The following is a 24,748-nucleotide window of genomic DNA, read 5'->3' as shown; positions in this document are numbered from 1 at the left end:
GCTGATTGGGAAGAATTCCTTGTGAGAGGAACAGCTACAGATGCCAATGTCAGTGAAGAAGGAGAGGGATGAGTGATGCTGTTCCTCACCAAGATTCCCCTGCAGCCCGTGGTGCAGCCCGTAGTGGAGCAGGTTGTCCCCTGCAGCCCATGGAGGCCCACGGAGGGGCAGAGATCTACATGCAGCCCATGGAGGACCCCACTCCAGGGCAGGTGGATGCCTGAAGGAGGCTGTGGCCCATGGAAGGCTCACACTGGGGCAGCTGTTCTGGAGGGACTGCACCCCTGGAAAAATAACCCACATTGGAGCAGTTCATGTATTGTTTGTATTGCCACACATTGTATGCAAATTGTATGTTTCTTTTTCAATTTGTAACATGGCAAATTGATGCTTCCCCCTCCTGAGAAACAGTGAATACCTATTTCTCATACCATTCCTGATTTTACAGGTCTCTGTCATTCTTTTTTGACTTGTTTTTTAGAATTCTTTCCCAGCACAATTTTAACAGCCCCTTTTCTTGCCTGAGAGCCAGGGTAGTTCAGCTTAAGTTACAAAGCTTCTTGTGATTTTGACTGTACATAAGTCCAATTCATATCTGTCTACAATAGATTACAAAGACATGTAGATTTGACCCACAGTTTTCTTAGTTATTAAATTCATCGCTGGTAGAAGTATTGCCTTACTTGTGTCTATTGTAATAGGAATTACTCCTTTATTCACCCTGAATCATCCCAATTAGCTATGTGAGTTAATGAGTATGTTCACATACAGTGGAGGAATGTTCACTCACTGAATGCAGTGAGCCACTGGCTTATTTTTCAGAGCTTGTGGCTAATTGTGCTGTCCTGATAACCCCTTCCAACACCTAATAGATGCTGAGTGTTTTTACTTTTAAATTACCTATCCTTAGGAATTTGTATGTCCTTTTCATGACTGGAAACCTCTTAGAATGTTCCCTTCTCATGACTTAACTTAACTTCAATTTGCCTAACTGTTTTTATTGAGCCATCTGCTTTTCTCCACCCCCCCCCCCCCGCCCCCAATCCAATAGCCCTGCTTTTATGGTGGCAGCTTCTGTAAGAAACTGCTGGAAATTGTTTCCCCTTTGTCCAGTGGACTCAGCCAGGCCTATGGTGGACCTGCTGCTGACCAAGGCCAAGCCAATTGGTAACAGAATGTTCAATGATAATGCCTCTGTGATAACGTATTTAAGAAGGGGAAAAACAGAAAAGAAGAGAAGATGTGAAGAAGCTGGATGGGGACAGAGAGGGGGAGAGGCGAGCCTTGGGGGCCTTGCAGGCCTCACCCTCTGGCCTCCAGCTGGGTGGCCGTCTGGGCCCAACTTGGCCCGGCCTGGCTGCAAGAAGTGGAGAGGAGATGAGATCTGAAGAGAACCTGAGAGGCATCTGCCTGCCTATTGTGAAGAATTTCTTGGGATAGGAACGGCTGCAGATGCTAAGATCAGTGAAGAAGGAGGAGGAGAAGTAAAGTTTCTCCTGGCCAAGATTCCCCTGCAGCCCATGGTGCAGCCCATGGTGGAGCAGGCTGTCCCCCTGCAGCCCATGGAGGCCCACAGAGGAGCAGAGATCCACCTACAGCCCGTGGAGGACCCCACACTGGGGCAGGTGGATGCCTGAAGGAGGCTGTGGCCTGTGGAGGGCCTGCGCTGGGGCAGCCGATTCTGGAGGGACTGCACCCTGTGGAAAAGGACCCCATGTTGGAGCAGTTCTTTGAGGACTGTAGCCCGCGGGAGGGACCCTACGTTACAGTAGGGGAGGAATGTGAGGAGTTCTTCCCTCGAGGTGGAAGAAGGTGGATAAAGCGACGTGATGAATTGAGCATAACCCCCATTCCCTATTCCTCCCGTGTGCCGCTGAGGGAAAGGAAGGAAATAGAGATAATTTGAAATGCATTTAAGCCTGGAAAGAGGGGAGGGGTGGGAGGAAGTGGGTTTTTTTCTCTTATTACCCTGCTTTGGTTTTACTATTAATAAATAGAAATAGTTTTCCCCAAGTCGAGACTCTTTTGCTTTTAACAGGGATCTCTCCCTGTCCTTATCTCAAATCTCAAGCTTTTTGTTATATTATCTCTCCCCCTTTTCCTCAGAGGGTGGTGAGAATGAGTGAGAGACTGCGTAGTTTGATCCTGAGCAGGGCTAAAGTACAACACAGAAAATGAACCTTCACTTTAATTTTTAGTATTTGCTGTTTTAAAAATACGCTGGGACTTTGTGTGATTTAAACATCATCGTAGGCATTCAAGGTCCCAACTGTGTAATTTTTTAATGATCTTCAATCTAAAAAATGCTTTTTAAGGTAGAGATGTCAGTGATTTAGCAATTGCTATTTATCATTCTTTAAAAGGGCCTGACCTTGTAACAGCAGCTCACGTTTCTTTAATAACGTAATGCTGGTACTGCAAACACAAGAATGAGGAAAGTAAGATAGGTAAGGTGCAAGGTAGGCTTGCAGAACTCCTTTAAAGTGGGAGGCAAATGCTGACAGCAGAAAGGAATGTGTAGATTTCATTTTTTTGGTAGGTTGGAGAGGCTGACAAGAAGAACATTATTTTTTTGATGAGTTTTGACATGAGTCACAGTGTAGCAAAAGGATGTTTTTACTGTGGGATGCGTAATTTTAATGGAAAAACTGTATTCATGACAGAAGTTTTGTACTAGGTGTCAAGTCCTTTGAAGTGAACTATAATTACCATCATTTTATTGGCACTTTAAGGGTAAAGCAGATAGTTTTGAAAAGTAACAACTACTCATTCAGCTATTCAATTTTATGCTAAATCAGCAAAGAGAAGGAAAAATAAGCTATTCTCCTCAAAAAAAAACCTTAGGTGGGCTGACAGTCTTTCCAGAATTTTACAGCTCCAAGTCTGGAGAGAGCTGAAGATCAATTTTCATAGGAAATAATATCTCTAAAAAGATGTTAGAAATGCCTCTAGTCTCTGACACTTCTCTGGTGGTGACCTCTTTTGCGTGACTGTGATGTACATGTTCTTTTCCAGTTAAGAGGGATGAGATACGTATGCATTATCCAGAAGCAAGTGGAAGAGTACTGTGTTACTGATGGAAGGCGAGAATGAAGCGCACTTGGGGATTGTCAGATACTGTAGGAGGTAATTGAATAGCACTCTGTCTCCCTGCTTTAATTCAGTTAGCTAAGAGTATTGGAAAATGTGTGAAGTTTCTTCTCAAGGAATGCTTTCTTTTTTCTTTTTGTCAAAGATCAGTGTTTGTGAAAATGTACTGTTGAGTTACTTGTGTTTGTCCTTGCTGGAAGAATGCTGCTGATTATGAACCTTCTTCTTCCATTGTTCTCAAAATCCTCTACCAACCCTGGCTTTCGGTAAACCCAAAATGTGTAACGGTTACATTCATGAAAATAAACATGTAGTTTTAAAATCTAAACATATTGGTTATGTTTTCATAGTCTGCTTTATATGGGACTGTAGTTTTCAGAGTTGGTCAGCAGGTCACAATTTAGAAGTAATGCAAGTTGCTGCACGTCAGTGACGTGAGCCAGCAAGATGTCAGCTTCATCCTGATCTGAATTCCTTCATGGCAGTGTGCTACTCCTGATCTGTGATGGTCCTACTCATGAAATGACACAAGGAGTGTACAGAATAGTGGGCAACTTTAATTAAATGCAAAAATCTGATACAATTTGTCTTGGTCCATTAATTAACTTATTGTATTACCTCAGTTTTTTGAGAAAGCTCCTCTTCCCACGAGTCTTACTTGAAAATAACGGTGTTCCTGGTACATCATTGTTTTTCAGTGACTTTGGTAGTCTTTGGACGTGGTCTGAAGGATCTATAGCATGTACTCCCACTGAGGACATAAAACATGAGGCTCTGTACAGAACATACTACGGCAGCAAATTTTGATGTAAAGACTTTGGGGATTACTTTTAAAGTCTGTAAGGAGGAAGCAGGTGAAAATAAGCTTTTCAAAAGCTTGCTATCACCCATTAAATTTGGACTGGCCTTATAGGCAGTCCTGTTGCGATAGAGAAGAGTCATGGTAAATTGACTTCACTTAACACTGCCATGTTGTGAGAAGGGTGATAAGTAACAGGAAACATTATTTGGGGGTAAGCTGTGAAAAAACAGGTGATGTGGAAGGACAAGAGGTTATAAAATAAGCCATTGATGTTGTTGCTACCAGAGCAGGAATGAGAAAAAGGGATAAAGTCCTCAGTTGATCATAATGAGGAGGCACACTCATGTAAAATGTTCAGTACAACATTAAATAGACAAGTGAAACATAGAACAGTATGAGAAAAATGTCCCTTCCAACTCAATCTATTGTATATCATTCTAAAACCAGCATCCAAATTCGTATCCTGTTGTCATCATAACCCTAGAAGGCCTTGCAACAGTCCCTTTAGATTTTCAGATGTGTTTTATGATGGAGAATAGGTCCTTGGCCTCAGGCTTTAAAGTTGGATTTCACATTTTTACAATTGCCAGTAGAAGCAGTTTTGGTGTAAAGTTATATCATTTCTGATTCTGACAGTAGGAGCAGAGCATACAGTAGTATGCTTCTTGATAAGGTGTGGTACCAGGCCCTGCGCCTGGAAAGATGGTGAGATGTCTGCCGAGATCACCTGCGAGTTGCCTGCCATTCCTGGAGGAAACCTGTCAATCTCCCAGCTGATGGTAGTCCCTGCTGGAATAAGCTGAAACTTGCTTTTCAAGGCTTAGAGCTCAGCCCTCGTCACGATCCCTCCTCCTTTGCTGCTTCTGCTGTGTTGAGAGCCAAGTCAGAGCCAGGCGCTTTTCTGGGGTGCCAGTGACAATGGGCGCAAACCAAGACACAGGAGCTTCCCTGTGAATATCAGGAAACTCTTTATTCTACTGTGATAGTGACCGAACAGTAGCACAGGTTGCCCAGGGAGTTTGTGGAGTCTCCCTGCTTGGAGATATTCAAAAGCTGTCTGATTGGTGTCCTGGGGCCACTGTCTCTAGGTGGCTCTGCTTTAGCAGGTGAGGTTGGATCAGATGACCTCCGGAGGTCCCTTCCCACCTCAGCCATTCTGTGATTCTGTGACTCAGGGCGTGCTTGTGCAAGTTGAGAAAGCGCACCTGGTTGCCTGCCATGGGAAGATTTGAACCTTTCTGTATGCTCGTGAAGATTCATGTTTGCCTCATGGGAATCTCTCATCCATGAGGCCACCACTTCTTGGTTTTTTTCCCTCAGGGGATTTATAAGGGAACTTATGAAAAAAAAAAACCTGTGTAAGTTTTTTCACAGAAAACATAAGAAAGAAACAAAAGCATGAGGGCTGCAATGAGCTAAACAGTGGAGTGAAACCAGTTAAAGTCCCACAGGTAGTCTCACTCTTGGTAAATCCGCGGTGTCTTCTTCACATGCTGGTAATGTCTGAAACACCTAGCTGAAGTAGTCTTCCATTAACTTGAGCAAAGACTCAGTATCCTGACTTGTATCAGAAAGAGTGCGGCCAGCAGGACTAGGGAAGTGACCGTCCCCTTGTACTCAGCACTGGTGAGGCCACACCTCGATTGCTGTGTTCAGTTTTGTGCTCCTCACTACAGGAAGGGCGTTGAGGTGCTTGAGTGCGTCCGAAGAAGAGTAGCAAAGCTGGTGAAGGGTCTAGAGAGCAAGTCTGATGAGGAGTGGCTGAGGGAACTGAGGTTGCGTAGTTGGGAGAAAAGGAGGCTTAGGAGAGACATTACGCTCTCTACAGCTACCTGAAAGGAGGTTGTAGTGAGATAGGTATCGGTCTCTTTTCCCAAATGACAAGAGATAGGACAACGTTATGTAGACAAGTGTAACATAGAACAGTATGAGAAAAATATTCCTTCCAAGTCAATCTGTTGTACGATTCTGTGATTGTAAAAGCAGCCCCCAAGTTTCTATCCTGTTACCACCATAAGCCTAGAAGGGTTGGCCTGGCAGGATGGCGAGATACCTGCCGAGATCAGCTGCGTGTTGCCTGCCGTTCCCTGGCGGTCTGCCGGCTGACGGTACTCCCTTCTGGAATAAGCTGGAGCTTGCTTTTCAGGGCTTAGAGCTCAGCCCTCGTCATGATCCCTCCTTGTTTGCCGCTCCTGCTGTGCAGGGCATCAAGTCCTGCGGGAGCTGCGCTGGGATCGGCTCCTTGTTGCCCGCCGTCCCCTGGAGGAAACTCGGCGGCCTCCTCGCTGACGGCGCTCTCTTCTGCCGGCATCAGGTGGGACTTGCTGTTCAGGGCTTAGAGCTCGCCCGTCATCACGGTCCCTTCTCCTTGGCTGCTCGTGCTGTGTGGGCCGCAAAGTACTGCGGGACCTGCGCTGGGATCGGCTCCTTGTTGCCCGCCGTTCCCTGGACGAAACCTGGCGGCCTCCCCGCTGACGTGCCGGGCGCAAAGTGCTGCGGGACCTGCGCTGGGATCGGCTCCTTGTTGCCCGCCGTTCCCTGGACGAAACCTGGCGGCCTCCCCGCTGACGTGCCGGGCGCAAAGTGCTGCGGGACCTGCGCTGGGATCGGCTCCTTGTTGCCCGCCGTCCCCTGGACGAAACCCGGCGGCCTCCCCGTTGACGGCGCTCTCTCCTCCCTGAGGAGGCCGGGACGTCTCTGCTGGGAGACCTGCGGTGCCTGCGGCCTGAGGACTGAGGTCGCCTCCTTTCCACAGATCGGGACCGAGGTCTCTCTCTTTCAGCATTTCTGATGAGCCTGTTGTAGTCCACGAGTAGGTACATCTCATAGTCGCCGACTCCCACCTTGCGGTAGATACAGCGGAAAGGCTACTGGCAGATTGGGCACACAGCTCTTATGCTGGACCAGTCCAATATGCAGGAAAAGCAGAAAACGTGCATGCACACGCTCATGCTGGCTTCATCGTTCATGCGGTCTAGGCAGATCGGGCACGTTAGGTCCTCAGAGGCATCCAGTGGTGAAGCCTGAGGCTCCTGGCTGGTGCTGGCAGCAGGGGAAGAGGTGCCGTCTTCTGCCAAATCCTCCTCCGGCGGCATCTCGCACTGCAAACAACAGAGATACAAAGCTCATGACCTGGCCTGGAGATGCAACCTGCAGGAAGTAGCAAAGCTGTGCAAGCAGAGTGCTAAGGGTTGCCCACTCTGCCTCAGGGCTGTGCTTGTGCTGCCACAAACACCAGGGACCCTCCCGGGGCAGATGAGTGCCAAAGACAGCAGGGGTGTCTTTGCGTGTTCCTGCTCTGAGGGCAGGGTGGAGACTGACCTCTCTGACACGCGCAGGCCGGAATTGGGAAGGCAGGAAAAGGCAAGTTCCTGGCCTCTCAGCAACAGCAGCTCGAGTCTGGGGACGTGCCAGGTCAGGACCCGTGCTCGGGGCCCTGCCAATGTCCCCTTCCGACAGATCCTCTCTGTGCCCTCAGAAGGGAGCCTACAGGATGGAGATCCTTTGTCCCCGCACCTGCAGACGTCTGACCCTGACGGATGAGGACAGCAGTGTGGCCCTTCAGGCCTGCCCCGTGCCCTGAAAGTATGGATGTGACAGAGGACACAGTGACTTTCTGGTGACATCACAAGGCTTTCAGGGGCCACACCCAGAAGACAGAATCCCCAGCCTCAGGGAGCAAACGTTTCCCAGGCAGCTCCTCTCACACGACTGACCCACTGTTGAGCAGAGTCCTGTTGCCGTATTTTTCATCTACATGTCGGACACCAGGTTTCACTGCTCATATCAAGGACTGTGTTCTGGTTTAGGAATAAACCTTCTCAAGGCATTTCTTAGTCCTCAGCTGACTTTGCAGGTCCAGGGAGGTGATCCTTCCCTTCTGCTTAGCAATTGTGAGGCCACACCTTGAGTGCTGTGTGCAGTTGTGGGCTCCGCGGCACAAGAGAGAGACGGGCATACTGGGGAGAGACCAAGAAAGGTCCACAGGATGACACGTCTGGAGCACCTCTCCCGTGAGGACGGGCTGAGAGAGCCGCCTCCAGGATGTTCAGCCTGGAGAAGACTGCGGGGGAGATATTTTTCAATGTATGCCCATTCCTGAGGGGAGGGTGCAAAGAAGACAGAGCCAGGCCCTTTTCTGGGGTGCCAGTGACAATGGGTGCAAACCAAGACACAGGAGCTTCCCTGTGAATATCAGGAAACTCTTTTTTACTGTGATAGTGACCGGACATTAGCACATTTGCCCAGGGAGCTTGTGGAGTCTCCCTCCTTGGAGATATTCAAAAGCTGTCTGATTGGTGTCCTGGGGCCACTGTCTCTAGGTGGCTCTGCTTTAGCAGGTGAGGTTGGATCAGATGACCTCCGGAGGTCCCTTCCCACCTCAGCCATTCTGTGATTCTGTGACTCAGGGCATGCTTGTGCAAGTTGAGAAAGCGCACCTGGTTGCCTGCCATGGGAAGATTTGAACCTTTCTGTATGCTCGTGAAGATTCATGTTTGCCTCATGGGAATCTCTCATCCATGAGGCCACCACTTCTTGGTTTTTTTCCCTCAGGGGATTTATAAGGGAACTTATGAAAAAAAAAAAACCTGTGTAAGTTTTTTCACAGAAAACATAAGAAAGAAACAAAAGCATGAGGGCTGCAATGAGCTAAACAGTGGAGTGAAACCAGTTAAAGTCCCACAGGTAGTCTCACTCTTGGTAAATCCGCGGTGTCTTCTTCACATGCTGGTAATGTCTGAAACACCTAGCTGAAGTAGTCTTCCATTAACTTGAGCAAAGACTCCACTTTTATTCCACAATTTGCATGTACTCTCAGTCAAAAAGAAAGCACAGGACTGGGAAGGGGGAGGGGAGAATCACAGGGACTGGTGGAAGTTTGGAAGGGGAGCAGTTTGTCCCAAGCTTTCATTCCCCTCCATCTTGCCTACTGACCGTGCAGACTTGTAAGTATCTTCAGCACCTCCTTAGGAAAAATAGTTTTATAGTGTTTAAGGCCAACAGTATCCTGACTTGTATCAGAAAGAGTGCGGCCAGCAGGACTAGGGAAGTGACCGTCCCCTTGTACTCAGCACTGGTGAGGCCACACCTCGATTGCTGTGTTCAGTTTTGTGCTCCTCACTACAGGAAGGGCGTTGAGGTGCTTGAGTGCGTCCGAAGAAGAGTAGCAAAGCTGGTGAAGGGTCTAGAGAGCAAGTCTGATGAGGAGTGGCTGAGGGAACTGAGGTTGCGTAGTTGGGAGAAAAGGAGGCTTAGGAGAGACATTACGCTCTCTACAGCTACCTGAAAGGAGGTTGTAGTGAGATAGGTATCGGTCTCTTTTCCCAAATGACAAGAGATAGGACAACGTTATGTAGACAAGTGTAACATAGAACAGTATGAGAAAAATATTCCTTCCAAGTCAATCTGTTGTACGATTCTGTGATTGTAAAAGCAGCCCCCAAGTTTCTATCCTGTTACCACCATAAGCCTAGAAGGGTTGGCCTGGCAGGATGGCGAGATACCTGCCGAGATCAGCTGCGTGTTGCCTGCCGTTCCCTGGCGGTCTGCCGGCTGACGGTACTCCCTTCTGGAATAAGCTGGAACTTGCTTTTCAGGGCTTAGAGCTCAGCCCTCGTCATGATCCCTCCTTGTTTGCCGCTCCTGCTGTGCAGGGCATCAAGTCCTGCGGGAGCTGCGCTGGGATCGGCTCCTTGTTGCCCGCCGTCCCCTGGAGGAAACTCGGCGGCCTCCTCGCTGACGGCGCTCTCTTCTGCCGGCATCAGGTGGGACTTGCTGTTCAGGGCTTACAGCTCGCCCGTCATCACGGTCCCTTCTCCTTTGCTGCTCGTGCTGTGTGGGCCGCAAAGTACTGCGGGACCTGCGCTGGGATCGGCTCCTTGTTGCCCGCCGTCCCCTGGACGAAACCCGGCGGCCTCCCCGCTGACGCGCCGGGCGCAAAGTGCTGCGGGACCTGCGCTGGGATCGGCTCCTTGTTGCCCGCCGTCCCCTGGACGAAACCCGGCGGCCTCCCCGTTGACGGCGCTCTCTCCTCCCTGAGGAGGCCGGGACGTCTCTGCTGGGAGACCTGCGGTGCCTGCGGCCTGAGGACTGAGGTCGCCTCCTTTCCACAGATCGGGACCGAGGTCTCTCTCTTTCAGCATTTCTGATGAGCCTGTTGTAGTCCACGAGTAGGTACATCTCATAGTCGCCGACTCCCACCTTGCGGTAGATCCAGCGGAAAGGCTGCTGGCAGATTGGGCACACAGCTCTTATGCTGGACCAGTCCAATATGCAGGAAAAGCAGAAAACGTGCATGCACACGCTCATGCTGGCTTCATCGTTCATGCGGTCTAGGCAGATCGGGCACGTTAGGTCCTCAGAGGCATCCAGTGGTGAAGCCTGAGGCTCCTGGCTGGTGCTGGCAGCAGGGGAAGAGGTGCCGTCTTCTGCCAAATCCTCCTCCGGCGGCATCTCGCACTGCAAACAACAGAGATACAAAGCTCATGACCTGGCCTGGAGATGCAACCTGCAGGAAGTAGCAAAGCTGTGCAAGCAGAGTGCTAAGGGTTGCCCACTCTGCCTCAGGGCTGTGCTTGTGCTGCCACAAACACGAGGGACCCTCCCGGGGCAGATGAGTGCCAAAGACAGCAAGGGTGTCTTTGCGTGTTCCTGCTCTGAGGGCAGGGTGGAGACTGACCTCTCTGACACGCGCAGGCCGGAATTGGGAAGGCAGGAAAAGGCAAGTTCCTGGCCTCTCAGCAACAGCAGCTCGAGTCTGGGGATGTGCCAGGTCAGGACCCGTGCTCGGGGCCCTGCCAATGTCCCCTTCCGACAGATCCTCTCTGTGCCCTCAGAAGGGAGCCTACAGGATGGAGATCCTTTGTCCCCGCACCTGCAGACGTCTGACCCTGACGGATGAGGACAGCAGTGTGGCCCTTCAGGCCTGCCCCGTGCCCTGAAAGTATGGATGTGACAGAGGACACAGTGACTTTCTGGTGACATCACAAGGCTTTCAGGGGCCACACCCAGAAGACAGAATCCCCAGCCTCAGGGAGCAAACGTTTCCCAGGCAGCTCCTCTCACACGACTGACCCACTGTTGAGCAGAGTCCTGTTGCCGTATTTTTCATCTACATGTCGGACACCAGGTTTCACTGCTCATATCAAGGACTGTGTTCTGGTTTAGGAATAAACCTTCTCAAGGCATTTCTTAGTCCTCAGCTGACTTTGCAGGTCCAGGGAGGTGATCCTTCCCTTCTGCTTAGCAATTGTGAGGCCACACCTTGAGTGCTGTGTGCAGTTGTGGGCTCCGCGGCACAAGAGAGAGACGGGCATACTGGGGAGAGACCAAGAAAGGTCCACAGGATGACACGTCTGGAGCACCTCTCCCGTGAGGACGGGCTGAGAGAGCCGCCTCCAGGATGTTCAGCCTGGAGAAGACTGCGGGGGAGATATTTTTCAATGTATGCCCATTCCTGAGGGGAGGGTGCAAAGAAGACAGAGCCAGGCCCTTTTCTGGGGTGCCAGTGACAATGGGTGCAAACCAAGACACAGGAGCTTCCCTGTGAATATCAGGAAACTCTTTTTTACTGTGATAGTGACCGGACATTAGCACATTTGCCCAGGGAGCTTGTGGAGTCTCCCTCCTTGGAGATATTCAAAAGCTGTCTGATTGGTGTCCTGGGGCCACTGTCTCTAGGTGGCTCTGCTTTAGCAGGTGAGGTTGGATCAGATGACCTCCGGAGGTCCCTTCCCACCTCAGCCATTCTGTGATTCTGTGACTCAGGGCGTGCTTGTGCAAGTTGAGAAAGCGCACCTGGTTGCCTGCCATGGGAAGATTTGAACCTTTCTGTATGCTCGTGAAGATTCATGTTTGCCTCATGGGAATCTCTCATCCATGAGGCCACCACTTCTTGGTTTTTTTCCCTCAGGGGATTTATAAGGGAACTTATGAAAAAAAAAAAACCTGTGTAAGTTTTTTCACAGAAAACATAAGAAAGAAACAAAAGCATGAGGGCTGCAATGAGCTAAACAGTGGAGTGAAACCAGTTAAAGTCCCACAGGTAGTCTCACTCTTGGTAAATCCGCGGTGTCTTCTTCACATGCTGGTAATGTCTGAAACACCTAGCTGAAGTAGTCTTCCATTAACTTGAGCAAAGACTCCACTTTTATTCCACAATTTGCATGTACTCTCAGTCAAAAAGAAAGCACAGGACTGGGAAGGGGGAGGGGAGAATCACAGGGACTGGTGGAAGTTTGGAAGGGGAGCAGTTTGTCCCAAGCTTTCATTCCCCTCCATCTTGCCTACTGACCGTGCAGACTTGTAAGTATCTTCAGCACCTCCTTAGGAAAAATAGTTTTATAGTGTTTAAGGCCAACAGTATCCTGACTTGTATCAGAAAGAGTGCGGCCAGCAGGACTAGGGAAGTGACCGTCCCCTTGTACTCAGCACTGGTGAGGCCACACCTCGATTGCTGTGTTCAGTTTTGTGCTCCTCACTACAGGAAGGGCGTTGAGGTGCTTGAGTGCGTCCGAAGAAGAGTAGCAAAGCTGGTGAAGGGTCTAGAGAGCAAGTCTGATGAGGAGTGGCTGAGGGAACTGAGGTTGCGTAGTTGGGAGAAAAGGAGGCTTAGGAGAGACATTACGCTCTCTACAGCTACCTGAAAGGAGGTTGTAGTGAGATAGGTATCGGTCTCTTTTCCCAAATGACAAGAGATAGGACAACGTTATGTAGACAAGTGTAACATAGAACAGTATGAGAAAAATATTCCTTCCAAGTCAATCTGTTGTACGATTCTGTGATTGTAAAAGCAGCCCCCAAGTTTCTATCCTGTTACCACCATAAGCCTAGAAGGGTTGGCCTGGCAGGATGGCGAGATACCTGCCGAGATCAGCTGCGTGTTGCCTGCCGTTCCCTGGCGGTCTGCCGGCTGACGGTACTCCCTTCTGGAATAAGCTGGAACTTGCTTTTCAGGGCTTAGAGCTCAGCCCTCGTCATGATCCCTCCTTGTTTGCCGCTCCTGCTGTGCAGGGCATCAAGTCCTGCGGGAGCTGCGCTGGGATCGGCTCCTTGTTGCCCGCCGTCCCCTGGAGGAAACTCGGCGGCCTCCTCGCTGACGGCGCTCTCTTCTGCCGGCATCAGGTGGGACTTGCTGTTCAGGGCTTACAGCTCGCCCGTCATCACGGTCCCTTCTCCTTTGCTGCTCGTGCTGTGTGGGCCGCAAAGTACTGCGGGACCTGCGCTGGGATCGGCTCCTTGTTGCCCGCCGTCCCCTGGACGAAACCCGGCGGCCTCCCCGCTGACGCGCCGGGCGCAAAGTGCTGCGGGACCTGCGCTGGGATCGGCTCCTTGTTGCCCGCCGTCCCCTGGACGAAACCCGGCGGCCTCCCCGTTGACGGCGCTCTCTCCTCCCTGAGGAGGCCGGGACGTCTCTGCTGGGAGACCTGCGGTGCCTGCGGCCTGAGGACTGAGGTCGCCTCCTTTCCACAGATCGGGACCGAGGTCTCTCTCTTTCAGCATTTCTGATGAGCCTGTTGTAGTCCACGAGTAGGTACATCTCATAGTCGCCGACTCCCACCTTGCGGTAGATCCAGCGGAAAGGCTGCTGGCAGATTGGGCACACAGCTCTTATGCTGGACCAGTCCAATATGCAGGAAAAGCAGAAAACGTGCATGCACACGCTCATGCTGGCTTCATCGTTCATGCGGTCTAGGCAGATCGGGCACGTTAGGTCCTCAGAGGCATCCAGTGGTGAAGCCTGAGGCTCCTGGCTGGTGCTGGCAGCAGGGGAAGAGGTGCCGTCTTCTGCCAAATCCTCCTCCGGCGGCATCTCGCACTGCAAACAACAGAGATACAAAGCTCATGACCTGGCCTGGAGATGCAACCTGCAGGAAGTAGCAAAGCTGTGCAAGCAGAGTGCTAAGGGTTGCCCACTCTGCCTCAGGGCTGTGCTTGTGCTGCCACAAACACCAGGGACCCTCCCGGGGCAGATGAGTGCCAAAGACAGCAAGGGTGTCTTTGCGTGTTCCTGCTCTGAGGGCAGGGTGGAGACTGACCTCTCTGACACGCGCAGGCCGGAATTGGGAAGGCAGGAAAAGGCAAGTTCCTGGCCTCTCAGCAACAGCAGCTCGAGTCTGGGGATGTGCCAGGTCAGGACCCGTGCTCGGGGCCCTGCCAATGTCCCCTTCCGACAGATCCTCTCTGTGCCCTCAGAAGGGAGCCTACAGGATGGAGATCCTTTGTCCCCGCACCTGCAGACGTCTGACCCTGACGGATGAGGACAGCAGTGTGGCCCTTCAGGCCTGCCCCGTGCCCTGAAAGTATGGATGTGACAGAGGACACAGTGACTTTCTGGTGACATCACAAGGCTTTCAGGGGCCACACCCAGAAGACAGAATCCCCAGCCTCAGGGAGCAAACGTTTCCCAGGCACCTCCTCTCACACGACTGACCCACTGTTGAGCAGAGTCCTGTTGCCGTATTTTTCATCTACATGTCGGACACCAGGTTTCACTGCTCATATCAAGGACTGTGTTCTGGTTTAGGAATAAACCTTCTCAAGGCATTTCTTAGTCCTCAGCTGACTTTGCAGGTCCAGGGAGGTGATCCTTCCCTTCTGCTTAGCAATTGTGAGGCCACACCTTGAGTGCTGTGTGCAGTTGTGGGCTCCGCAGCACAAGAGAGAGACGGGCATACTGGGGAGAGACCAACAAAGGTCCACAGGATGACACGTCTGGAGCACCTCTCCCGTGAGGACGGGCTGAGAGAGCCACCTCCAGGATGTTCAGCCTGGAGAAGACTGCGGGGGAGATATTTTTCAATGTATGCCCATTCCTGAGGGGAGGGTGCAAAGAAGACAGAGCCAGGCCCTTTTCTGGGGTGCCAGTGACAATGGGCGCAAACCAAGACACAGGAGCTTCCCTGTGAATATCGGGAAACTCTTTTTTACTGTGATAGTGACCGGACATTAGCACATTTGCCCAGGGAGCTTGTGGAGTCTCCCTGCTTGGAGATATTCAAAAGCTGTCTGATTGGTGTCCTGGGGCCACTGTCTCTAGGTGGCTCTGCTTTAGCAGGTGAGGTTGGATCAGATGACCTCCGGAGGTCCCTTCCCACCTCAGCCATTCTGTGATTCTGTGACTCAGGGCGTGCTTGTGCAAGTTGAGAAAGCGCATCTGGTTGCCTGCCATGGGAAGATTTGAACCTTTCTGTATGCTCGTGAAGATTCATGTTTGCCTCATGGGAATCTCTCATCCATGAGGCCACCACTTCTTGGTTTTTTTCCCTCAGGGGATTTATAAGGGAACTTATGAAAAAAAAAAACCTGTGTAAGTTTTTTCACAGAAAACATAAGAAAGAAACAAAAGCATGAGGGCTGCAATGAGCTAAACAGTGGAGTGAAACCAGTTAAAGTCCCACAGGTAGTCTCACTCTTGGTAAATCCGCGGTGTCTTCTTCACATGCTGGTAATGTCTGAAACACCTAGCTGAAGTAGTCTTCCATTAACTTGAGCAAAGACTCCACTTTTATTCCACAATTTGCATGTACTCTCAGTCAAAAAGAAAGCACAGGACTGGGAAGGGGGAGGGGAGAATCACAGGGACTGGTGGAAGTTTGGAAGGGGAGCAGTTTGTCCCAAGCTTTCATTCCCCTCCATCTTGCCTACTGACCGTGCAGACTTGTAAGTATCTTCAGCACCTCCTTAGGAAAAATAGTTTTATAGTGTTTAAGGCCAACAGTATCCTGACTTGTATCAGAAAGAGTGCGGCCAGCAGGACTAGGGAAGTGACCGTCCCCTTGTACTCAGCACTGGTGAGGCCACACCTCGATTGCTGTGTTCAGTTTTGTGCTCCTCACTACAGGAAGGGCGTTGAGGTGCTTGAGTGCGTCCGAAGAAGAGTAGCAAAGCTGGTGAAGGGTCTAGAGAGCAAGTCTGATGAGGAGTGGCTGAGGGAACTGAGGTTGCGTAGTTGGGAGAAAAGGAGGCTTAGGAGAGACATTACGCTCTCTACAGCTACCTGAAAGGAGGTTGTAGTGAGATAGGTATCGGTCTCTTTTCCCAAATGACAAGAGATAGGACAACGTTATGTAGACAAGTGTAACATAGAACAGTATGAGAAAAATATTCCTTCCAAGTCAATCTGTTGTACGATTCTGTGATTGTAAAAGCAGCCCCCAAGTTTCTATCCTGTTACCACCATAAGCCTAGAAGGGTTGGCCTGGCAGGATGGCGAGATACCTGCCGAGATCAGCTGCGTGTTGCCTGCCGTTCCCTGGCGGTCTGCCGGCTGACGGTACTCCCTTCTGGAATAAGCTGGAGCTTGCTTTTCAGGGCTTAGAGCTCAGCCCTCGTCATGATCCCTCCTTGTTTGCCGCTCCTGCTGTGCAGGGCATCAAGTCCTGCGGGAGCTGCGCTGGGATCGGCTCCTTGTTGCCCGCCGTCCCCTGGAGGAAACTCGGCGGCCTCCTCGCTGACGGCGCTCTCTTCTGCCGGCATCAGGTGGGACTTGCTGTTCAGGGCTTAGAGCTCGCCCGTCATCACGGTCCCTTCTCCTTGGCTGCTCGTGCTGTGTGGGCCGCAAAGTGCTGCGGGACCTGCGCTGGGATCGGCTCCTTGTTGCCCGCCGTCCCCTGGACGAAACCCGGCGGCCTCCCTGCTGACGCGCCGGGCGCAAAGTGCTGCGGGACCTGCGCTGGGATCGGCTCCTTGTTGCCCGCCGTCCCCTGGACGAAACCTGGCGGCCTCCCCGCTGACGTGCCGGGCGCAAAGTGCTGCGGGACCTGCGCTGGGATCGGCTCCTTGTTGCCCGCCGTCCCCTGGATGAAACCCGGCGGCCTCCCCGTTGACGGCGCTCTCTCCTCCCTGAGGAGGCCGGGACGTCTCTGCTGGGAGACCTGCGGTGCCTGCGGCCTGAGGACTGAGGTCGCCTCCTTTCCACAGATCGGGACCGAGGTCTCTCTCTTTCAGCATTTCTGATGAGCCTGTTGTAGTCCACGAGTAGGTACATCTCATAGTCGCCGACTCCCACCTTGCGGTAGATACAGCGGAAAGGCTGCTGGCAGATTGGGCACACAGCTCTTATGCTGGACCAGTCCAATATGCAGGAAAAGCAGAAAACGTGCATGCACACGCTCATGCTGGCTTCATCGTTCATGCGGTCTAGGCAGATCGGGCACGTTAGGTCCTCAGAGGCATCCAGTGGTGAAGCCTGAGGCTCCTGGCTGGTGCTGGCAGCAGGGGAAGAGGTGCCGTCTTCTGCCAAATCCTCCTCCGGCGGCATCTCGCACTGCAAACAACAGAGATACAAAGCTCATGACCTGGCCTGGAGATGCAACCTGCAAGAAGTAGCAAAGCTGTGCAAGCGGAGTGCTAAGGGTTGCCCACTCTGCCTCAGGGCTGTGCTTGTGCTGCCACAAACACCAGGGACCCTCCCGGGGCAGATGAGTGCCAAAGACAGCAGGGGTGTCTTTGCGTGTTCCTGCTCTGAGGGCAGGGTGGAGACTGACCTCTCTGACACGCGCAGGCCGGAATTGGGAAGGCAGGAAAAGGCAAGTTCCTGGCCTCTCAGCAACAGCAGCTCGAGTCTGGGGACGTGCCAGGTCAGGACCCGTGCTCAGGGCCCTGCCAATGTCCCCTTCCGACAGATCCTCTCTGTGCCCTCAGAAGGGAGCCTACAGGATGGAGATCCTTTGTCCCCGCACCTGCAGACGTCTGACCCTGACGGATGAGGACAGCAGTGTGGCCCTTCAGGCCTGCCCCGTGCCCTGAAAGTATGTATGTGACAGAGGACACAGTGACTTTCTGGTGACATCACAAGGCTTTCAGGGGCCACACCCAGAAGACAGAATCCCCAGCCTCAGGGAGCAAACGTTTCCCAGGCAGCTCCTCTCACACGACTGACCCACTGTTGAGCAGAGTCCTGTTGCCGTATTTTTCATCTACATGTCGGACACCAGGTTTCACTGCTCATATCAAGGACTGTGTTCTGGTTTAGGAATAAACCTTCTCAAGGCATTTCTTAGTCCTCAGCTGACTTTGCAGGTCCAGGGAGGTGATCCTTCCCTTCTGCTTAGCAATTGTGAGGCCACACCTTGAGTGCTGTGTGCAGTTGTGGGCTCCGCGGCACAAGAGAGAGACGGGCATACTGGGGAGAGACCAAGAAAGGTCCACAGGATGACACGTCTGGAGCACCTCTCCCGTGAGGACGGGCTGAGAGAGCCGCCTCCAGGATGTTCAGCCTGGAGAAGACTGCGGGGGAGATATTTTTCAATGTATGCCCATTCCTGAGGGGAGGGTGCAAAGAAGACAGAGCCAGGCCCTTTTCTGGGGTGCCAGTGACAATGGGTGCAAACCAAGACACAGGAGCTTCCCTGTGAATATCAGGAAACTCTTTTTTACTGTGATAGTGACCGGACATTAGCACATTTGCCCAGGGAGCTTGTGGAGTCTCCCTCCTTGGAGATATTCAAAAGCTGTCTGATTGGTGTCCTGGGGCCACTGTCTCTAGGTGGCTCTGCTTTAGCAGGTGAGGTTGGATCAGATGACCTCCGGAGGTCCCTTCCCACCTCAGCCATTCTGTGATTCTGTGACTCAGGGCGTGCTTGTGCAAGTTGAGAAAGCGCACCTGGTTGCCTGCCATGGGAAGATTTGAACCTTTCTGTATGCTCGTGAAGATTCATGTTTGCCTCATGGGAATCTCTCATCCATGAGGCCACCACTTCTTGGTTTTTTTCCCTCAGGGGATTTATAAGGGAACTTATGAAAAAAAAAAACCTGTGTAAGTTTTTTCACAGAAAACATAAGAAAGAAACAAAAGCATGAGGGCTGCAATGAGCTAAACAGTGGAGTGAAACCAGTTAAAGTCCCACAGGTAGTCTCACTCTTGGTAAATCCGCGGTGTCTTCTTCACATGCTGGTAATGTCTGAAACACCTAGCTGAAGTAGTCTTCCATTAACTTGAGCAAAGACTCCACTTTTATTCCACAATTTGCATGTACTCTCAGTCAAAAAGAAAGCACAGGACTGGGAAGGGGGAGGGGAGAATCACAGGGACTGGTGGAAGTTTGGAAGGGGAGCAGTTTGTCCCAAGCTTTCATTCCCCTCCATCTTGCCTACTGACCGTGCAGACTTGTAAGTATCTTCAGCACCTCCTTAGGAAAAATAGTTTTATAGTGTTTAAGGCCAACAGTATCCTGACTTGTATCAGAAAGAGTGCGGCCAGCAGGACTAGGGAAGTGACCGTCCCCTTGTACTCAGCACTGGTGAGGCCACACCTCGATTGCTGTGTTCAGTTTTGTGCTCCTCACTACAGGAAGGGCGTTGAGGTGCTTGAGTGCGTCCGAAGAAGAGTAGCAAAGCTGGTGAAGGGTCTAGAGAGCAAGTCTGATGAGGAGTGGCTGAGGGAACTGAGGTTGCGTAGTTGGGAGAAAAGGAGGCTTAGGAGAGACATTACGCTCTCTACAGCTACCTGAAAGGAGGTTGTAGTGAGATAGGTATCGGTCTCTTTTCCCAAATGACAAGAGATAGGACAACGTTATGTAGACAAGTGTAACATAGAACAGTATGAGAAAAATATTCCTTCCAAGTCAATCTGTTGTACGATTCTGTGATTGTAAAAGCAGCCCCCAAGTTTCTATCCTGTTACCACCATAAGCCTAGAAGGGTTGGCCTGGCAGGATGGCGAGATACCTGCCGAGATCAGCTGCGTGTTGCCTGCCGTTCCCTGGCGGTCTGCCGGCTGACGGTACTCCCTTCTGGAATAAGCTGGAACTTGCTTTTCAGGGCTTAGAGCTCAGCCCTCGTCATGATCCCTCCTTGTTTGCCGCTCCTGCTGTGCAGGGCATCAAGTCCTGCGGGAGCTGCGCTGGGATCGGCTCCTTGTTGCCCGCCGTCCCCTGGAGGAAACTCGGCGGCCTCCTCGCTGACGGCGCTCTCTTCTGCCGGCATCAGGTGGGACTTGCTGTTCAGGGCTTAGAGCTCGCCCGTCATCACGGTCCCTTCTCCTTTGCTGCTCGCGCTGTGTGGGCCGCAAAGTACTGCGGGACCTGCGCTGGGATCGGCTCCTTGTTGCCCGCCGTCCCCTGGACGAAACCCGGCGGCCTCCCCGCTGACGCGCCGGGCGCAAAGTGCTGCGGGACCTGCGCTGGGATCGGCTCCTTGTTGCCCGCCGTCCCCTGGACGAAACCCGGCGGCCTCCCCGTTGACGGCGCTCTCTCCTCCCTGAGGAGGCCGGGACGTCTCTGCTGGGAGACCTGCGGTGCCTGCGGCCTGAGGACTGAGGTCGCCTCCTTTCCACAGATCGGGACCGAGGTCTCTCTCTTTCAGCATTTCTGATGAGCCTGTTGTAGTCCACGAGTAGGTACATCTCATAGTCGCCGACTCCCACCTTGCGGTAGATACAGCGGAAAGGCTGCTGGCAGATTGGGCACACAGCTCTTATGCTGGACCAGTCCAATATGCAGGAAAAGCAGAAAACGTGCATGCACACGCTCATGCTGGCTTCATCGTTCATGCGGTCTAGGCAGATCGGGCACGTTAGGTCCTCAGAGGCATCCAGTGGTGAAGCCTGAGGCTCCTGGCTGGTGCTGGCAGCAGGGGAAGAGGTGCCGTCTTCTGCCAAATCCTCCTCCGGCGGCATCTCGCACTGCAAACAACAGAGATACAAAGCTCATGACCTGGCCTGGAGATGCAACCTGCAGGAAGTAGCAAAGCTGTGCAAGCAGAGTGCTAAGGGTTGCCCACTCTGCCTCAGGGCTGTGCTTGTGCTGCCACAAACACCAGGGACCCTCCCGGGGCAGATGAGTGCCAAAGACAGCAGGGGTGTCTTTGCGTGTTCCTGCTCTGAGGGCAGGGTGGAGACTGACCTCTCTGACACGCGCAGGCCGGAATTGGGAAGGCAGGAAAAGGCAAGTTCCTGGCCTCTCAGCAACAGCAGCTCGAGTCTGGGGACGTGCCAGGTCAGGACCCGTGCTCGGGGCCCTGCCAATGTCCCCTTCCGACAGATCCTCTCTGTGCCCTCAGAAGGGAGCCTACAGGATGGAGATCCTTTGTCCCCGCACCTGCAGACGTCTGACCCTGACGGATGAGGACAGCAGTGTGGCCCTTCAGGCCTGCCCCGTGCCCTGAAAGTATGGATGTGACAGAGGACACAGTGACTTTCTGGTGACATCACAAGGCTTTCAGGGGCCACACCCAGAAGACAGAATCCCCAGCCTCAGGGAGCAAACGTTTCCCAGGCAGCTCCTCTCACACGACTGACCCACTGTTGAGCAGAGTCCTGTTGCCGTATTTTTCATCTACATGTCGGACACCAGGTTTCACTGCTCATATCAAGGACTGTGTTCTGGTTTAGGAATAAACCTTCTCAAGGCATTTCTTAGTCCTCAGCTGACTTTGCAGGTCCAGGGAGGTGATCCTTCCCTTCTGCTTAGCAATTGTGAGGCCACACCTTGAGTGCTGTGTGCAGTTGTGGGCTCCGCGGCACAAGAGAGAGACGGGCATACTGGGGAGAGACCAAGAAAGGTCCACAGGATGACACGTCTGGAGCACCTCTCCCGTGAGGACGGGCTGAGAGAGCCGCCTCCAGGATGTTCAGCCTGGAGAAGACTGCGGGGGAGATATTTTTCAATGTATGCCCATTCCTGAGGGGAGGGTGCAAAGAAGACAGAGCCAGGCCCTTTTCTGGGGTGCCAGTGACAATGGGTGCAAACCAAGACACAGGAGCTTCCCTGTGAATATCAGGAAACTCTTTTTTACTGTGATAGTGACCGGACATTAGCACATTTGCCCAGGGAGCTTGTGGAGTCTCCCTCCTTGGAGATATTCAAAAGCTGTCTGATTGGTGTCCTGGGGCCACTGTCTCTAGGTGGCTCTGCTTTAGCAGGTGAGGTTGGATCAGATGACCTCCGGAGGTCCCTTCCCACCTCAGCCATTCTGTGATTCTGTGACTCAGGGCATGCTTGTGCAAGTTGAGAAAGCGCACCTGGTTGCCTGCCATGGGAAGATTTGAACCTTTCTGTATGCTCGTGAAGATTCATGTTTGCCTCATGGGAATCTCTCATCCATGAGGCCACCACTTCTTGGTTTTTTTCCCTCAGGGGATTTATAAGGGAACTTATGAAAAAAAAAAAACCTGTGTAAGTTTTTTCACAGAAAACATAAGAAAGAAACAAAAGCATGAGGGCTGCAATGAGCTAAACAGTGGAGTGAAACCAGTTAAAGTCCCACAGGTAGTCTCACTCTTGGTAAATCCGCGGTGTCTTCTTCACATGCTGGTAATGTCTGAAACACCTAGCTGAAGTAGTCTTCCATTAACTTGAGCAAAGACTCCACTTTTATTCCACAATTTGCATGTACTCTCAGTCAAAAAGAAAGCACAGGACTGGGAAGGGGGAGGGGAGAATCACAGGGACTGGTGGAAGTTTGGAAGGGGAGCAGTTTGTCCCAAGCTTTCATTCCCCTCCATCTTGCCTACTGACCGTGCAGACTTGTAAGTATCTTCAGCACCTCCTTAGGAAAAATAGTTTTATAGTGTTTAAGGCCAACAGTATCCTGACTTGTATCAGAAAGAGTGCGGCCAGCAGGACTAGGGAAGTGACCGTCCCCTTGTACTCAGCACTGGTGAGGCCACACCTCGATTGCTGTGTTCAGTTTTGTGCTCCTCACTACAGGAAGGGCGTTGAGGTGCTTGAGTGCGTCCGAAGAAGAGTAGCAAAGCTGGTGAAGGGTCTAGAGAGCAAGTCTGATGAGGAGTGGCTGAGGGAACTGAGGTTGCGTAGTTGGGAGAAAAGGAGGCTTAGGAGAGACATTACGCTCTCTACAGCTACCTGAAAGGAGGTTGTAGTGAGATAGGTATCGGTCTCTTTTCCCAAATGACAAGAGATAGGACAACGTTATGTAGACAAGTGTAACATAGAACAGTATGAGAAAAATATTCCTTCCAAGTCAATCTGTTGTACGATTCTGTGATTGTAAAAGCAGCCCCCAAGTTTCTATCCTGTTACCACCATAAGCCTAGAAGGGTTGGCCTGGCAGGATGGCGAGATACCTGCCGAGATCAGCTGCGTGTTGCCTGCCGTTCCCTGGCGGTCTGCCGGCTGACGGTACTCCCTTCTGGAATAAGCTGGAACTTGCTTTTCAGGGCTTAGAGCTCAGCCCTCGTCATGATCCCTCCTTGTTTGCCGCTCCTGCTGTGCAGGGCATCAAGTCCTGCGGGAGCTGCGCTGGGATCGGCTCCTTGTTGCCCGCCGTCCCCTGGAGGAAACTCGGCGGCCTCCTCGCTGACGGCGCTCTCTTCTGCCGGCATCAGGTGGGACTTGCTGTTCAGGGCTTAGAGCTCGCCCGTCATCACGGTCCCTTCTCCTTTGCTGCTCGCGCTGTGTGGGCCGCAAAGTACTGCGGGACCTGCGCTGGGATCGGCTCCTTGTTGCCCGCCGTCCCCTGGACGAAACCCGGCGGCCTCCCCGCTGACGCGCCGGGCGCAAAGTGCTGCGGGACCTGCGCTGGGATCGGCTCCTTGTTGCCCGCCGTCCCCTGGACGAAACCCGGCGGCCTCCCCGTTGACGGCGCTCTCTCCTCCCTGAGGAGGCCGGGACGTCTCTGCTGGGAGACCTGCGGTGCCTGCGGCCTGAGGACTGAGGTCGCCTCCTTTCCACAGATCGGGACCGAGGTCTCTCTCTTTCAGCATTTCTGATGAGCCTGTTGTAGTCCACGAGTAGGTACATCTCATAGTCGCCGACTCCCACCTTGCGGTAGATACAGCGGAAAGGCTGCTGGCAGATTGGGCACACAGCTCTTATGCTGGACCAGTCCAATATGCAGGAAAAGCAGAAAACGTGCATGCACACGCTCATGCTGGCTTCATCGTTCATGCGGTCTAGGCAGATCGGGCACGTTAGGTCCTCAGAGGCATCCAGTGGTGAAGCCTGAGGCTCCTGGCTGGTGCTGGCAGCAGGGGAAGAGGTGCCGTCTTCTGCCAAATCCTCCTCCGGCGGCATCTCGCACTGCAAACAACAGAGATACAAAGCTCATGACCTGGCCTGGAGATGCAACCTGCAGGAAGTAGCAAAGCTGTGCAAGCAGAGTGCTAAGGGTTGCCCACTCTGCCTCAGGGCTGTGCTTGTGCTGCCACAAACACCAGGGACCCTCCCGGGGCAGATGAGTGCCAAAGACAGCAGGGGTGTCTTTGCGTGTTCCTGCTCTGAGGGCAGGGTGGAGACTGACCTCTCTGACACGCGCAGGCCGGAATTGGGAAGGCAGGAAAAGGCAAGTTCCTGGCCTCTCAGCAACAGCAGCTCGAGTCTGGGGACGTGCCAGGTCAGGACCCGTGCTCGGGGCCCTGCCAATGTCCCCTTCCGACAGATCCTCTCTGTGCCCTCAGAAGGGAGCCTACAGGATGGAGATCCTTTGTCCCCGCACCTGCAGACGTCTGACCCTGACGGATGAGGACAGCAGTGTGGCCCTTCAGGCCTGCCCCGTGCCCTGAAAGTATGGATGTGACAGAGGACACAGTGACTTTCTGGTGACATCACAAGGCTTTCAGGGGCCACACCCAGAAGACAGAATCCCCAGCCTCAGGGAGCAAACGTTTCCCAGGCAGCTCCTCTCACACGACTGACCCACTGTTGAGCAGAGTCCTGTTGCCGTATTTTTCATCTACATGTCGGACACCAGGTTTCACTGCTCATATCAAGGACTGTGTTCTGGTTTAGGAATAAACCTTCTCAAGGCATTTCTTAGTCCTCAGCTGACTTTGCAGGTCCAGGGAGGTGATCCTTCCCTTCTGCTTAGCAATTGTGAGGCCACACCTTGAGTGCTGTGTGCAGTTGTGGGCTCCGCGGCACAAGAGAGAGACGGGCATACTGGGGAGAGACCAAG

The 24,748-nt window shown here is 52.5% G+C and overlaps 1 protein-coding gene and 2 pseudogenes across 1 annotated transcript in view; 1 reads left to right on the top strand and 2 right to left on the bottom strand.

Moving 5' to 3' along the window:
- Positions 1 to 24,748, top strand: part of KHDRBS2 (KH RNA binding domain containing, signal transduction associated 2) — a 394,032-nt gene that overhangs the window by 64,400 nt on the left and 304,884 nt on the right. The window lies entirely within an intron of this gene.
- LOC147601212 (uncharacterized) lies at positions 5,890 to 6,987 on the bottom strand (annotated as a pseudogene).
- On the bottom strand, positions 12,707 to 13,703 carry LOC147601211 (uncharacterized; annotated as a pseudogene).

Source organism: Chlamydotis macqueenii, chromosome 3 (assembly GCF_036417535.1).
Source record: "Chlamydotis macqueenii isolate bChlMac1 chromosome 3, bChlMac1.mat, whole genome shotgun sequence".
Taxonomy (NCBI): Eukaryota; Metazoa; Chordata; class Aves; order Otidiformes; family Otididae; genus Chlamydotis; species Chlamydotis macqueenii.
Note: the sequence above shows the minus strand (reverse complement) of the source record. Positions and strands in the feature narration are given on the sequence as shown.